At 38.7% G+C, this 18,047-nt stretch overlaps 1 long non-coding RNA gene across 2 annotated transcripts in view; it reads right to left on the bottom strand.

Moving 5' to 3' along the window:
• Positions 1–18,047, bottom strand: part of LOC137199024 (uncharacterized) — a 28,259-nt gene that overhangs the window by 7,551 nt on the left and 2,661 nt on the right. Inside the window, exon 3 of one of the 2 annotated variants that reach the window (XR_010931721.1) lies at positions 3,702–17,757. This is a non-coding gene — a long non-coding RNA (uncharacterized lncRNA). Of the gene's footprint in view, positions 1–1,882; positions 17,758–18,047 lie in introns of those variants that run through there. The other variant, XR_010931722.1, reaches the window with a different exon arrangement.

Genomic DNA, 18,047 nt, shown 5'->3' with positions numbered 1-18,047 from the left:
TATTCAACATATGATGCAAAATGTTTCTCCTATGTAACCCGTTCCAACACAAAAACCCAAGGTCACATTTTAATTGGCTGTAGTGTAGCTCTGATACTCTCATATTCCCAGTAATGATGGGTTTCAGAGCTGAGTAAATTCCTAACCACCCGTTTGTCACTTGAGTCATCTCGCCCTGTGCAATCCTTTGTCTGCCAGCCCAATACAAGGCATAACCCACAGACAGTGGCGCTTTTGAAATGCAGCAAATTTGAAATGTAAAAATGTTCCCTTTTTTTCTTTGATTAATGCCCCAGACCACACACTGTGTGGGGGAGCAGTGGAATTTTTCTCCTTAATAAGCATGTTTCAGGTCGAAACAGGCTGTTTTCCTTTCATTCATATTCATGTTGCTTTGTCTGCGAAAACAGGCATGTCTGAATCATCATAGCACATCACAAGGCAACAGTGTATGGATGGTTACTTCAAAGTGAATGTCGTTTATTCCACATCAAAATCACTGAAAATTATATTCATTGTAAGGAAGCATTTGGTTTTCCGAGGCTTCATTACACTGCTGGGTAAAATTATGCCTTTGGCTTGTAGTTACAGTTCAAATAAATCTGCAGCTCAAAACTTTTCTGAGTTACACTAAAACAAAGACGCATAATTTTCCAAATAAAATGAACTTTTTCCCATAAATAAAACAAGGTTTTGGTCCTAAATACATCCCCTTGAACAATGAAAACATATGCTGTGCAGCATACTGATAAGATCTTTTTATTTTCCTTTTCTTGTCAGGCTCTCTCAAACACAAACATGTCTGCCTATGACTCTTGGACAATAACTGGACAGTCTGTGGAAAGAAATATTAACTCTGGAAAGTATGCTCATCCCTTGAATTACACATTCCACCTTCACTTTCAGATATCTTATCTTGACAAATGTGTCATTACAAACATTTTTTCTGACAACTCAGGCCTATATTAGGCATGGAATGCTGTCCTGTATACAACATGGGGAGATGGACAGAGGCACCAATCTTAAAGAGCTGTGGAGAGCAACATCAAACAATAGATAGTTTCAGAGTCACTGCAGCAAGATTCCTGTGGGAGCCCACACTGGCATCAGAAAGGTTTCCTTTACAGTAATATCTGTCTACATCTTCCTTACCGTAATCCTTGCTGTATTTAAATACTCTGTGCGTCACTATACTAATAACAGATGTAGAGTAAATTTAGATCGTCCCCTCTTGTGATGGGAATTTTGGAAGGCCAATGACATCATGTTTACTGAGGAAGTGGAATGCATTTAAGTTTATGCATTTAGCTTAAAAACACACACCTTCAGGGAAGAAACTGACTTCCTGGTTTGTTTCCTGGTTTGGACCATATTTATATTCCATTACTTACCACATGCAAAAAAGAAAATAAACAGATGTTTTTCAATATAGGTATTGATTTATTTTGCCCATTTTTGCAAATAAAGTCAGTAGCTATTTTTCTCAGGAGCCTTGCTCAGGTACACTTTAATACAAAGACAGGATGTGCTTAAGTTCAAACCACCAAGCTTGTCATTAGTTGGTGACCTGCTCTACCACCTGAGCCACAGCTACCCACCATGTTAGACTCAAACATAGTCTCACAGGCAAGTGTGCCCCTTGAAACACCAAGACAGCACAGGTAGGAGAGCAGATCTCCCCTGTAGGTAAATGTTTCTGTCCAGTGGAATGACAAACATTTGCCTTAAAATGTGTCAGTGCTCCAACAAAATATATCAGAAAATAAGTGAGAACTGAAATGGGGACCATGTGTTGCCCGTCAGACATTCCAACCACTACACAATTGCAACATCAGACTCTTTTTGTTTTTAACAGTTTTTTTTTTTCAGGTTGGGAAAGCTGTGTGGAATGTGAGAATGGTGAAACACCAAAGGTGATACATTTACAGTGACTGCATACCCTTTCTACACTCTACTGTTGAGAAATGCTGATGTTTTTCTGATTGCACCTGTTCATTTGACACCAGAAACAATTTTACAAAAAAGACACTAAAGATGTTCCATTATCATTACTGCTGAATATGTAGAAACTTCAATATTATAGAAATAAGATGTGTTTCCTTTAAACATCAAATTCCCCACACGAATACAAATGAAGCAGATGCATTTTGGTTTTAAAATGGATGAAAATGATTTTTTCACTCATCAGTTTCTCTATAACATACACAATGCATTTGTGCCTCAAATTGACAAAAATTCCAGTGCAGATAGAAAGTTAATAAACCAAAATATTCTACACTTCACATCTACAACACAATTGATTGATATATATGGTTCTGTGCTTATGCATTTCTTGAGGCATTTTTCTAATTAGCATTTAACAACAGAGTGGCACAGCTACAGATATAGAGTAGATCAGTCTAAAGGGATTGCAAACTAAATAAAATTTATTTCTATCTGTTTGAATTTCATTTTGGACTATAGTACGAACTATGACCTGAATCAGAATCAATGTGAAGTGACTGTTAAGAAAATTGATGGAATAAATCATCTGGGTCTCCAAATGAAAATACAGAAAAGTTTAATTGCATTATTATAATATTAAATTCTCCAAGAAATGTAATAAAAGACTGAGGTGAAATAAAAGGCAGTGCAATCACAGGTTTCATTTTGTTCCTCATCCCAGTGTTAGACCAGATATTATCTCTCTTTTAAAGGATAATGTGGCATTTTGTCTTCAGTGGAAACATCCAGAATGGATTAAAGTCATGAGTATTTGAAGCTCTTTTCCATGGAAATGCTTCTCCCAAGTTACATGATTTGTTATTGTGCTATTGTGTTACATCTTAATATACAGTACCACAAATACTGCACTATACTGTATCTCGCCGTACACTTTTAAATAAAGTAATTTAATCTGAGCATCTTACATTGGATGATGATTCGTTTTTGGGGGGCTGCGAGTCTTGTGAAACGTTCAGACCTAAAGTTTCCACTGTACAGCCAGTTAAACAATTTCCGTTAAAGATTTCTGAATATTTTGCAGGTGATGCCTCACATGTGCAGCACTTTACCTCGGATGAGTTCAGCCATTACTTCATTCTTGCCTGTATTGTCTCCTTAATAATGAAACAGTATATTTTGCTCCTGACTCTGAAGGGAGATGTGTGCGTTTGATCTATGGCTGCTTGGAACATGTTCTGTCTACTCAAGGTTAGATTGTTTCATTACATCCCATCAATCATTCAGTGATGTAAACATCCCCTGAGCATAACGTTTTGCCAAATGCCCTTTACGGAGTGAGCTAACGGAAGAGGGAGAGACAGAGAGACAAAGAGAGAAGACAGATGATAGCGGATAGAGAGAACAGGAGACTGTGGAAGAGGGAGACACTGAGTCAGAATGAAATATTCTGACTGAGAAGTGTACAGAGATTTGCCGTGTATCCTGGTCTCCCAGTGAGAGAGGATTTGTTTGGGCTGGACAGGATACAGGGGGGTACATCTGGACATATTCAGCCCAAGTACAGATCCTTCTTCCTGTGCTCTGTGGGGACAAAGTGTCCTTTCCACCAGGGATGGCCGTCTCTACAACAGGAATGTCACCTAGATACTAACATCAACACATATGCTTCTGCATCTATTTATCAATGCAGAAATTTAAAGTGTAATTCTAGTTTATCACAACTTACAACTCTATTGGTACAATAACATTGTACTCACCAAGCTGATTGCTGAAATCTGGGAACGCTGCAACATCACTAAAAAAAAACAGACAATCAAACAGACAATCAAACCTTGTCTCCTAGAAATGAAGTTCATGCACTATTAAATTATTTTGCCAAATATGTCTTGAAGGGAGCATAACTGCTGCCTAGATTATGTTTACTAGCAATGTTTTTTCCAGTCAAGAAAGTTCAGGGTGGATGGTCAAGTCAAGTCTATTTATTTATAGAGCACATTTAAAAACAACAAAAACAGACATGGTTCTAAGTATAAAGGGGGAAATTATTAAAACTGTAGAATAAAATAAATATGCGATGGGATTAAATCCTAAAAACACAACAGCATTGCACAGAGAACAAATAAATAACAGGGAGAGAGAGAGAGAGAAAAAAAAGACAGACTGTGACCATTCATGTCTTCCTGCTGACTAAAAGGCTGAGGAAAAGAGACGGGTCTTAAGATGGGTTTTAAAGTTGAGATGAAATGAAAAATGTCTTTTTAACCCTTTTAGATCACATCCCCAGTCATATTGTGCACCTATTTAACAATATACACCAAAAAAATACAAAACAATCAATTTCTTTATATTCTTATATCAAAATCCAATCATGTTTTCTTAATGTAAAACAAAATATGATGTGTGCTTACATAGGCTTGAACCAACCGATTTCAACCAATAATATGACATGACATCCACCTATCAATCAATCTTGAACTTTTAGCAGCACAGAACTAAGATTCATTATGACACGCCCACTTTTCAACGTTCAAATCAAATTCCTCCCAATGTTATGTCACACCTGTCTATCCTGTTTCACTCAGAAATACGTCAAAATACAGATGTTAGATACTCTTAAAATGCCGTTTCATCTGGACTTAAAAAATATCAGTTGAGGGTGGAGGATCTATTAATGAGAGGCGAACTGTTCCACAGTATAGGGCCAACCATGGAAAATGCCCAGTCACCTCTGGATTTTGTCTGGGAGCGTGGAATAGTAAGCAGTGATTGGTCAGCAGATCTGAGGGGTCTGGTGGTAGAATAGCAGATGAGGAGTTCAGAGAGATAAGCTGGTGTCCATGCAGTGCTTTAAAAACAAATAAAAGAAGATGGTGGGTGAACAAAACACTTTGATACCAGACACTGGGATTCGCATCCTGTTCCACATGTGGTTAGGTTTACTGTAGGTAACAGAAGCACATAAGTTAAAGTCAACCTCCACTCAAAAATGTGTTTTTCTTATTATTAGTTCAGTTGGATGTTTGAGCTTCACTGTGCAGAATGATGTATGTGCAGAGTTTGATACCAGAAGGCTGTTTTTACATTCATCTGCCAAAGGTGGAAAGTTTCTCTAAGAAAGTCTAAAGCATGTATCTACGAGAATGATTTGTGACATCACAACCACTTTGGAGCCAACCGTGGTCCAGTGCACAAGTTACACAAGTGTCAGGTGGAAACTTGAAGTCTCCAGTGCACATAGGGGAGAGTGGGGTAAGATGAGTCCATTGTTACGCATGTTGTCCTCTAGGTAAGGAAAAATGAGACAGAAGTAGAATGAAAACATCTGCCTTTATTTCAGGATGTCACTTATCAAATGAAATTGTAAGAATACATCTATGACAAATGGGCCTGAAAATATGACTTCTCAAAAAAAAAAAAGCATCCCTGTGGCTCAACTTGCCCCAGGTTAGGGGTAAGTTGATCTGAGTGAGTGGGTAAGTTGAGCCCCCTGGGGATAAATCTGATTCATCATTTTCCTTGAATGCAACAGGAGAGACGGTGGTGTGCCATAAAATTCTTGAACCAATCTCGACCTAAGAAAGTAGGTTATAATTCATTCTAACATGGTGCTGTATTAAACTACACAAGGTAAATTAGTCAATGCAAGGGTTCTGCTAATCAATTCCACTTTGTATCAATTCCCAGTTTTGATTCCAATATGGTAAAAAAAAAAAGGTCAAATGTTTAGATAAAAATATCTTTATTCTTTTAAGCTTTTACTTTGACTTTTATTGTTTCATTAAAATAAGTAAATTCAAAGTCTTTTTAACTGAACATTGTGCTTTTGTTCTGAGTACTTTCTGTCTCATCTTTTCCTCAATGACATAGTGTGCTTTCACTGTAAAGGCCAATTCATGGACTCGCACGCAGATGTGCACGCGGTTCCATTCATACTTTTTTTGGAAGTGCGCACACACAGACATGTCACATGTGTGCACTAGTAAACAGGGTTGCAGCATGATAACTTTCCAGAGTTATAAAATCCAGTCTGTGAATATTACGAACCGCTGTGCAGTGTTTCTCTGATCAGCCTTTAAATGCAAGAATCTGTTACTCCAACCGGACTGCTGGATCGTATTTCATTTAGTCTCACTTGCACTTTAAACAACACACTCACACCAAACAGGCACTTGTATTGTTTTACACAGGACTGTTTTCAGTCTGAATGCAGCTGAGGAGCTCCTGTATGTTGCTGAACAACAAGAATAAGTTTAAAAAGAAAATCAACAGCAGAAAACAGAAAACAGTAACTTACATTAATACAGAGTGTGTCCCAGCTTGGTATCGCTGGCTCTACTGGAGGTGCTATCGACGTGCTAACACTAGCTGGAGACCAACGTCATGCTGCCTTAAATGTTTGGTCAGATTTGATGTGCAGCCTGACTTACAGCTAATTAGCTTCCAACATGCATTGCACTTTGCCTTGACGTTTTCTTTAATAAAATGAAGCTACACTTTACAGTGTTTATTGCAGTCCATCTTTCACTCAGTAGTGTTGTGATGTTAGCCATACATGCTCATATGTAAACAAACCGACACGCTGTTGCGTTGATGCATGACGTAGACATATCCTGGCAGATAGCCATGTCCTTGCAGATATGTAGCGCATTTAGAAACTTATAAGCAGAATCGAAATTAAAATGTCTTAATGATTCCTTTGGAATCTGAATTTTGGAACCGGTTCTAATTTGGAACCAGTTCTCGATGCCCAACCTTAGTCAATGCTGACCTGCTAAGTCATATAATTTCCTGCACACCCTACCTGCTACACCCTTCTCTTTCCAGTTGTTGTGGACAGGAATGTGGTTTCTTTCTGCCAATTCCATTGCCAGCTCACATAATTTCTTTGGAGTGAGTCCATGGAACTGGTCAGCCAGCTTCTTGTTATGGTCTGCAAGCTCCTTCTCTACCTCCTCTGTGAGGACCCTCTTTGCTTCTGCTGTTCCACTGTTTTTTACTTCCTATACCTCCGTTTCATGACCTATCAATAACTCTGTCTTTTGCCACTGATCTGATGGATTTTCCATTCTTGACATCATTGGCTGCTCTCTCCATCTCGTCAAGGGGTGTTGAGCCCCAAATGGTTTTTCACTTGTAGGTTCTTGGCTTGATAGCTTTCGTACAATGTTTAAGTTGAACCATTGGCTCAATTTATCCCAAAGCCTTTGCCCCATAGCAACCATTTTGGAAAAAAAAATGCCTAACTTAGCAATTCAAGCTACTCTTTTATAAGTGATTCACATGGTTTTATACGTTAGCAAACCACCAACATGTATAATACGCATTTTTGACTTCGACAAATTTGCTTTGATATAACAGTCATTATACCTCTAATGTGCTTCTCTCCATCACAGCGAGATAGACATGATGGGTGCTTCCTGAATTTATGGTCACATGACAAAACATGTGCACAGTTGTCCAAATACAGCGGGTGGGTCAACTTACCCACTGGCTCATCTTATCCACTATCCCCTACACTGAGAATGGACTTAACAGTGAAGTAGAAGACATCTTGTATCCAGCTGTTAAATTTTTTAAATTGCAAATATTTGCATATTCATAGATTCTGGATTTTTTTTTAATGATGAAGAATGAGTAGATGTCATTTTTATAATTTTAAGTTAACAGAACTTTTTTTTAAAAAAAGAAAACATGTCTGGGAGAGAACTTCAAGGTTAGGAAAAGATTGTTATTTCAGTTAAATGTTTATAAAGTAAAAATATACTTTACGTCACTTTTGACATTTTCAATATTTTACCAAGACCGCAATCTTTGCCTAACCTTAACCAAGTTCTTTGAGTGCCTAAACTTGACCGCAAAAACATGAGTTGTGCTACAAGCAGATGTTGTATTGCGAGAGCAGATACTGAGGATAAAAGAAATGGAATATGTTGTCATTACACATTTTGCAAACATCCATCACAGTTTACAGACTGACCTTCAGGTTCAACTTTAACCTACAATACTTTCCGGAGTTGTGTTTTTCTGCGATGAGAGATTGTTTGCACATTCATCAGGTGCGCTCATTTTCAGTTTAACCTCCAAATGAAATGGCTGAACCATACAGTCTATGGGTTGATGGCTCATGTCTTTCTTTCAGACTATGTTGTAGTAATATCGCCATGTTCCCAAATCTCAGCAGTTACTTTGGTGAGTACAATGTTGTTGTAACTGATAGCAATAATGGCCAAAACTACGACAATGAGACCTATGTTGTAATGAGCCAAAATAATTCTCTGCTGAATTCACTTTATTTGGATGTAAAAATTTTATGTGTGAATTAAATACTTACAACCATACTGTTGTTAAGAGAACTTCAACATAGAAATTAAGTTTAAGGCTGATTCATTTGCACAGGACTGGACGAGCCAAAATGCTTGTAAAACTTGGGAAAATACATGAGTAAAGCCTTTGGAAGTGAGACAAGCAATCGTGGTGGTCTCCTTTTACTATCATTCTTTTATCATGAGTATTGACCAGGTGAGAAAGTATTACATTCCTTTTTTTTTGTCTTCTTACATACTAAGTGCCTGGATATCACTAGGAGAATGTCCTTTCCTTCTCTGTGTTCCTCTCCTTCTCTTCAATCCGGCTGTTTCCTGTTACCTTTCAACCGGTGAAAATATTTACTCCTGAAAATGAAGAGGATAACTTTCCATCTCCGACATAGTTCCAGGAGACATCTGGCTTGTGTTAGAGGAGCTTCAGTGTGTGTGTGTGCCTGTGTGTGTGCCTGTGTGTGTGTGTGTGTGTGTGTGCGTGTGTGTGTGTGTGTGGTGGAGAAAAATAATCATAAGAGAAGGGTATTGTTTCACTGTCTGTGTTCTCCCACAGGGGAAGTCAGCTGCAGCGGATTGCACACGCACACAAGCCACAAAGTATCCCAACAAATAGCAGAGACAAACACGCGCACACAAACATACAGTGGACCTCCCCATTGTGTGAGTACTGTATGTGTGGGAGGAGATTCTGGTTATACTTCCTCCTTTCTTATGAATGCATATACATGCTGACATGCAGAGAGGATCAACCAATGGAAAACTTCCCGTTCATACATGCAGCGTGTACGCCATTAACCTTCGGTCAAACATGATGTGTATGCAGTCTTCTTCTTACTTGCACTGGGTAATTGACTCTGATCCTTCCCTTGTCACTTCAGTGAGCCTCTTGCATACTGAACCCAACCTTCGGACCATGAAACAGCTTACAAATAAACCACATGGTTGAGTAAGTCATCGTGTTGACAGCTTTCAAATAAACAGAAACTGCTAATGATCTGATCATCTTCTCCAAAGATTCACATGATGGGTTTATAATTGTCTTCTGTGGTACAGATGTGATCTGTTCACTGGTGTCTAATTATAAAGAAGTAAACATTCAAATTAGCAATGATTGTAAACATTACATTTTTCAGTCAAAATTGGTGGGGGGGGAGGGGCGATTTAGGAAAATTGATTTCATTTGCTGCTCATGGCAAGGCTCCATAGAGACTGAGTTGAGAAAGATGATAAATATCAAGAGTGAGTCAGGGATTTTTAAGGCTATTTAAAGGTTTTACAGGCCATCATGCCTTGCAACCACATGCCAGTAGTAGAGTCCTGAGCTGGTTTTGAGCTGCCAGTTTGGCACAGCATGTACAGATATCAAAGTCAGAAAAATACTTTCTTTCTGTGAAGTAATAAAATTAGTTTGTGGGGAGGTCTCACTGACCTCACAGGCACAAACCCTTTAAATTACTCAAAGGAGTAGTTCAACAACTACTAAATACTGAACAAAGAATAGTAGTAGGTTGTCACAACTTTTTCTCATTCTTTACTTGAAATGTCAACTTCTCATATCCATACATATTCAAGCCAAAATCCAATCCAAAAGATGAGGGCGGACAACATGAACAACACACGGAAAAACCTTAGCAACAACCTTAGCAACCAAGGCTGCAGAACGGATGGCCGCTTATCTGCACACACGACAATCTGTTTTGGAACTTTGACCATGTTTAGCATAGATATCTGACATCATAACAGCATATAAATAACAGAAAATCACAAAAAGGGTAATAAAGAAATCCACCAACCAGCACCTGTAAAGCTCAGTAATTAAAAATTAATTTAATTAACATAAACTAAGCTAAGCTAAGTCAACCATATTCTGGCCCCAGCTTCATAGACAACAGATTGGTATCAATCTTCTCATTTCATCCTCTGCAAGGAAGTGAATAATCATATTTTGCAAAATGTCGAAATATTTCTCAGAATACAGTACAATAAATATTCAAAGCTTTTGAAGAACAAGATTAGCTTAACTTTTCATAAGAATCTAACCTTAATGTTTGTGGTAGCACCAGCCTGGAGCCTGCTAACACAGCTACTGGCAGCTAGGCATCATTATCTAAAAGCACAAAACGGTTTGGATCTAGTGAAATGATGGTAATTAAGTTTGTTTTGTTTTTTTTACTTATAGACAACATGATATGTCAGCACACCAACTTTTCTTTGTCTGCAGCTGCTCCACACTTTCAATAGTGATAACAGGTAAAGATTACAGTCGCTATCTCTGGTCCATGCAAAGTGTAATTAGCATTAATAGATAAGCATCACAACTGGAAATTTTGGTGTCTGGTTTAGAGATAGAGCTGCTTATTTTCTCAAACATAGATTGGACTTTCCTGACATACAGAAATTATTCAATTTGGTGGTAGTCTTCTTCAAAACCTAAGCAGCTACTGGTGAAGTGAAAAAAAAAAACAAAGAGAGCTGTTCCCTCCTCCTTCTCTCCACACTGTGAATACTTCACCGATCTTTTCCAGGCAAGGCTCCACGCAGGTTTTAGCTGTTCTCTCAGATGCACAGCCAGGCGCGGTAAAGAATAATAACATGTCAAAAGAGCTCACAACAGCACCGACCACAGAAAATGGAACACGCCTCAGGGTGGAAAAACACTTCAAGATTTCTCGCAGTGCTCTTGAATTTATTAACTGCCAAGACCCCTGGGCCTACTGTTCAGGAACGGGGGACAAAAAGTGAAAAAAAACAAAAAACAAAAAACACACACACACACACACACACACACAGAGGCACGACTTTCATGATGACCTTGCTGTGCTACCTTGCAAAGTTAACTGTGGCAGAACAAGTTTTACTCTCACAAAGTTTTACTCTCACAACATCACATTGCTAGATTTTGGTAAAAAATTATATATATATACTTTAATTCTGTTTCAGACAAACAAAAAATAAGATATGCATTGCATTTATATATTTTTCTCTGTGGAATCTGTCTTTCTTCTCACAGATGAACAGTAGAAAGACAAGTCTGGTAAGTTGTTGTGACAAGGAAAATTACAGATGATGTATTTGCTGCAGGTAATTTTTACATCGTTGATATTCATTGTCAGATCAAACTTTGACAGTTACAGTAGCAAAACAAATAACACGACATTCATTTATTGTATACTGTATGGTTGACAATGTCACTGCAAAACCAAATGCAGATATCATAGAAATGAGCAGAACCTTTATTATCTGCAAAAAAATATATAGATTTACCTTTTAAAAGCTTTTGTCTTTATTTGAAGTTAGTACAGTCGGTATGGTGTTTCTGAAAAGCACTTTTGCTTTAAAGAGTGCTTCTTACTTTTGTTTGCACCTTTTTTTTCCTGTGGATTTTGTTTTGGTTTATGATCTGTGAAAACAAGTTTCCCTAAGCCTTCACAAGTCTGTTGCTCCATTTGTTATACCACAGCTTGGTCTGGTTTTAAAAGGACCGGATCAACCTAACCCCTTCAGAATTTACCCTTAGGGAAAGTGACATAACACTAAACACTGAGGGAAAATCAACACTAAATATTGAGTCACAGTATCCTGCCTAACACCTGGCCCTGTCTCAACACTGTAGCACAAACAAGCATGGCTCCTCTTCAGCCCACTGAGCCATGAATAGAAAATTTCTGTCCTCTTTTTCGTGATGGCCATGTCACGACTACGCTCACTGAGTGTCCCTTGCAGCTTGTTTTTGTTGCGGTTTGAATAGCAAAAATGACCTCATGAAACAAAGGCAAGATGACATGAGAAATGGGACGCATATTGTTCAGAGCACTCATGCTAAATTAGGTCATACATGTATTTGTTCTTTCGTTCTTCCTGAAACACAGAGTGAAACACATTTTTAGCCTCCGCAACACAAATACGGTCACAGACACATGCATAAAAAAAAAAACACACATACACAACACATAGTTTTGTCAAAGTGCACAAAAATACACAACAAACACACACAGACACACACACCCCAGGGCTGTTAAAGTGGCCGGGCATGACAGATCACGTAGCCTCTCCATTATTACGTTGTGTTACGATTAATAATGCATGTTTCCTGACACCTTAATAACCTCCGCCCACACCCTATACACACACAAATACACACATACAAACTGTCAGTCAGCACCAGCTCTATCACATCAACACACACACTCTCTCCCTGTGGAGAGTACACATCAACAGCACCCATAACACTGGATGAGGTACTTGAAGTAACTGCAGCTGTCTGTCCCTGAACACACACTGCAGGACATGCTGTTCACTCGGCTGTCACGCACCCGTAGAGATCCTGTCAGTGAAGACAAAACCTGCTTCCTGCAGGTTTCACTGACCGGGTTAAATTTGGTGCAATGAATCATCATTCAACAAAATTGTGCAAGACTGTAATCTGAATGTAGACTTTTGACCTGGAGGCAGAGATCTGCAGTAGAAGTCTATATTCTGATGAGGTGTACTGTATAATAGTCACACACTAGTTTCAGTTCAACACTCTTCATCAATTTATCGGGAACATTTACTTCTGCAAATCCAGCAACCACAAGGCATCACATCATTACAGCAAATAGTCAAAGATTCAAGGCTGACTCACATTATTCCCGTACAGTAGGGTGCGATAGCTATGAACCTTGTCCACCTTATCTGACGTTTAAGTGATAGTGTCGCCAAGTAAAAACAGGAAATGCACAATGATGGGAACTGACTACTTTTGTTCAGGGTTCAATTCCATTTTTCCCACTAAGCACTAGTGGTATTAACCCCCAATAAAATAGAGATAAATAGAATTTTGCTAGTGGTGCTCAAATAATCCAAAATACATTTAAAAAGCTCAACAGTGGGCTATTGTGGTGGCCAAGCAGGTTAAGATGCATACCACACTGAGAATGCAGCCTCCTTTGTTTGAGATCTTTGTTGCACACCTTTCCCTCTCTTCCTAACAGTTTTATGACTACATCTCTACTGTTGCCTATCTAATAAATGCAATGAGAAAAATAGATAAATAAATAAACTCAACAGCAACATATCTTTCCAACACTGTCCCAGTTACTCTAGGGCTCTGCTTCAGGAAATTTGCAACATGCAAGCTGCATGCGAGAGCCCTGTAAGACTTGCATTTTGCAAGTGACAGTCTTTTGAGAAACATGATGCTGCCACCAATTACAATGCTCGCAACTTGCTTTTGTGAAAAAGGCCCCGGGGATAACCCACAGCTCTCACGGTTGACAGTTTTCATTCAAAAAAAAAAAAAAAAAAAACTAAAAACTGTTCACAGTCTAGTCTGTGGATTTTCACTGATTTCTCCATTTACATCCATTGTATTGGGGGTGGAGGCATAGGTCTCAAATCATCTGCAAATAAAACAAAAACAATCTGCAGTGCTATATATCATTAGACATAGGAAATTATTTTTTTCTCATTTGAGTGAACTGACCTTTTCCAGAGAGACAATGGGCTCCAAAGAGTTTTCAAACCAGTCAACGGGAATAGTGTCTTGTAACGTCTCCAAATATTTGAACAAGTTCAGGATCATCAGTTTCAATCTTTTCAACAGTTCAGGATGTTTTTGAGAATTCATTTGCAACACTCTGGTCTACTGTCTTCCCTTAATTAGGAAGTTGTGCCATCACGATTCACCAGGGACAAATGTCTATGAATGAATTCCTTTGAAAGATTTTAGTGCCTGTTTCAATAACATCATGTGTACGCCTTTATGATGACATTCCGCCGTTAAAACTCAAACGCAAACTTCATGAATGTTAACCCACATTTTCAACATCTTCCAAAACTGATGAAACGCCAAGAAACGTGGGGCCTAATTTTCAGCAGCCACGGAGTCTGCAGTTAATAGAGCAACGCTCAGCTTTCATCTTTCTCCCGTGAGTTGTAGTGCAATCATATCATTAAAAGCTCTGCGTTAGGTAATTTGTGAAGAGTGACAGGTTGTTGTGGCTGGCTGAATAGTATGTGTGTGTCTGTACACATAAACACTTTCCTGTCTTTTCCTCCTGCTCTCCGCTTCCTCTTACTCCCGCTAGCCTAGCCCTGGTTCAGGCAGTGTGTGCCAATGCTTGGGAAATAATTGGCCATCCCTTTCATCACGGGATTATGAGAATAAATCTACTTTTGGAGCGGAGCAGCGCTAACAGTCATTGAAATCCTGTTACATGGGGTATTATCCTGCAATTAATTGCTTTCTCCAAACGCTAAGCTCTGCTCTCCCTCTCGTGTTCGCACACTTTGATAAATTCAGTACTGGTTGAGTCACTCTGGAAAGAGGTTGGGGGTTATGGGACTTGTAGAAGGGATTGGTAACAAATAAAACTTCTCTCTCTGCTGTCTCACTCTTGCACTACAGTGGAAGTGTCATTAATGTTGATCCAAGCTGTTATGTTTTGGCTTGAGGGTGTACTTTGTGTCCTCGGTCACTGAAATGAAGAGGGACTGAGGATCCGCTCACTTCTGAATATAATTTAGTGTAGGTATGTTAAAAGCAGACACCCCTTTTGAACAGCAGTGGCGGCTTATCTTTCATCAAGCAGCACAGAGGAGATTAATGTTGGATGACACTTTCATGTGATATCCTCTAAGGCACTGTAAGTAAAAGAACATTTCTAACGCAGCCGATAAAATAAATCAAAGCAAGTGACACCAGTGGGAAATTGTATGATAGAGAACATTAACATGAGAACGGACAATTGGAGAAAAAAAAAACAAGCAAGAAAAACTGTTTATGCATTTTTTTTTCATGCCGTCAGCATGGCTCTTTGGATGGCAATGTTGGCTCTGTCTGTCTTCCACTTTGATCCAGACTGAAATATCTCAGCAATATTTGATTTATTGCCATGATTTTGACATTTGTGCTCCCTGGAGGATAAATTCAACTAACTTTGGTGATCCAGCTCCACCAGCAAACAACTATTGGATGGATTGACATGAAATTTGTTATCATACATGTATGTCCCCTGAGGATGAATTCATATCACTTTGATGATCCCTTAAAAATTAATCTAGTATCATCATCCAGTGAAATTTTTAATTTGTCCAATACTTCAGTTAGCTACTAACCAAATGCCTTCAAAACTGATGACATTTCCATTAGCTTCAGGTGTAATGTACTTGTACTATAAACTGTGTTTATAGTGTTAATTAGCAAATGTTCACACACTAAATTATACTGGTGAACATGGTAAACATTTAATCTGCTGTGCATTAACATGTTAGTATTGTCACTGTGATATGTTAGCACGCTAATGTTGCAGTGCAGCCTCAAACAGTGAATGTAGCTAGCACTAGCATAGACTCCTCTGGAGCAGCTGGACTTGTGACTCTTGAGGTTTTTCCACTTTCTCCTTACTTTCACTCATCTAAAAAGAATTGTTGCCAAAAATAATAACAAAATCTCCCAATCTTTTCCCCTCAGCAGAGCAACAAGTGACAATCACTTCTTGTTTCTTTTTCTCAATCAGCTTTTTCTCATTCCTCTGAGGGTGACATCATGGGCTTGGCCTTTGCTAAGAGGAGACAGCTTGTGTAACCTCAGTGATGTGCTGGTGACAATATGGTGGTGACGTGTGTGTGTTGTGGCCATAGCACACACACAATTGCCATCCACTTCCCATTAGCAACAGGAAACCCCTTGAGTCATCCTGGAGTGGAACACTGCGAGTAAAGCGAACTATTTCAGTGAAATCATGTGTTGAACACTGCCTGATAAAGATGGTATTATGCAATAATGGTCTTAGGACATGATGGGAAGTGAGCTGATCTTTTCAAGTGAAATTCTGCTGATGAAGGTCTAAGAGGATACCTGGTATATGCATGACCCTTCTAGGGAAATGGTGTAATTGCATACAGAGAACTCTGTTTCATTATGAGTTTGAGGGGTAAAAACACATTTCCTTATTCTGCCTCAGCACAACCAGAATACTCTTACTACACACTTACTACATCAGAAAGTATCTAAAATGGCCTTGATGGTTTCTCAGTAATCTGTGTCCTCTATATAATGAAGAGAGCTTGGGACATATAAACTTAGCCACTTCCTTTTGCTATGTAAGTGTGTTTGTCTGTTGATGTTGTCTATTGGTTGGAGAATAGCAATGGTAACAATGCACAAGGGATCCCTCAGTGGTTTGATTAATCTGAAAATGATGTAAATCATATGCTTTAGTCTTCGCAGTCACCAGATCTCAACCCGGTTGAACACGTGGGAGATTTTAAAGCAAGTATTTGACAGCGCTCACTACCACCATCATCAAAAGCCCCAATGAAAGAATATCTTTTAGGACAAATTGTGTTTAATCCTTCCACTAGAGCTCCAGAGACTTGGAGAATATATGCCAAGGAGCAATAAAGCTGTTCTGGAGGCTTGTGGAGGCCTCACACCTCACTAAGACATCTTACTAAGACACTTTACGTTAGGGGTTGGCCACCACAAAATATGGTTTTGATATGATACCAAGTAATATCAGCCAGAACCATGAATACTGATGTTGCATGCACTAAAATGAGTGGTCATGTGCCAGAACAGGAACTAACTCTAACCCTGACCCCAACCATTGTATCAATCCTGTATATAAAATCTTGTTTTAAAAAGTAGATTAAAAAAAGCATTTAAAGCATCAATATTTAACTTTCTGCATGTTCAAATTAGATCAAAGATGACAGAGCATTTTGCATTGCAGTGGACAAGTTTAACCTTGTTGTCAATAGGAAGTAAAAAAGGTCATGAACTGTTCATCTGTATTAATGTGATAATGAACATATTATGCACAGAAAAGATTAAGTTTGACAGCACTGGCATTCTGACCTAGCAAATGTGTTTAACATTTCTCACCAGAGGAACAAAAACTGTAACTTCACTGTAAATGCATTGCAAGCATTACTGATTACAACATTTTAGGTTTCAGCTTTAAGTAGTATTTACTTTGTTGGGTCAATGGCTTTAAGAAATTGCTACGTCCTCTTTGGATGTTCACGTCACGTGAACAAGCTGTCGACAGTAGATTAATTTTCAGCTAAAGCTTTAGAACTTCTCAGAAGACCTTTGGGGAAGTCTTTGTGCTGAGTGTGTGCAAGCATGACACCTCCCCTGTGTGAGAACGAATGTTTTAAATCAATGGGGAACAACGTGTAGGTGTGTTTTTCAATGTAAAAATGGTTAGTGGTTATGTGCTACAAAATCTGAGCGGAACATATTGTGAAAATTGTAGAATTATGTATTAAAGCTAAACTGGGTTTTGAATTGCACAAATCATCTGTGTTGCCAAGAATCCAGTCAGTCCAATCTAACCAACCCTGACTCAACCTAACAGATCAAAGAAATAGTGATGGACAGATTGGGATAACTAGCAAAGGAAGGCAGAAATGTTTGGCCAGACTACAGATTGGAGTCCATCCACGTGAAACAATCCCCATCTCGGCTCCTGGCTTGATTGATTGTCCTTGAGGTCAGCTGAGGCTGTGAAAATATAGAACGTGTTCAGTAAGGATGGTTATAGCGGGCTGATGACTAATTTTGGATGAGATCTTAACACTTGAGTTCATACAGTTCACAACGTCTAGGAGCTTATGTCAAGATATACTATAGTTCAGTTCAGGCTTATAAGACAATGCTTTGTTTAAAATGTTGAATTTACACGCTGTGAGAAAAGAAACTAAATCATTTTTATTGCAAGCATACAGTTGAATATCCACAGGCCCACTTCTATCTCCCACACTCTAATTCAAAGCAAACTGTCAGCTATCCAA

The sequence above is a fragment of the Thunnus thynnus genome, chromosome 15 (genome assembly GCF_963924715.1).
Source record: "Thunnus thynnus chromosome 15, fThuThy2.1, whole genome shotgun sequence".
NCBI lineage: Eukaryota > Metazoa > Chordata > Actinopteri > Scombriformes > Scombridae > Thunnus > Thunnus thynnus.
Note: the sequence above shows the minus strand (reverse complement) of the source record. Positions and strands in the feature narration are given on the sequence as shown.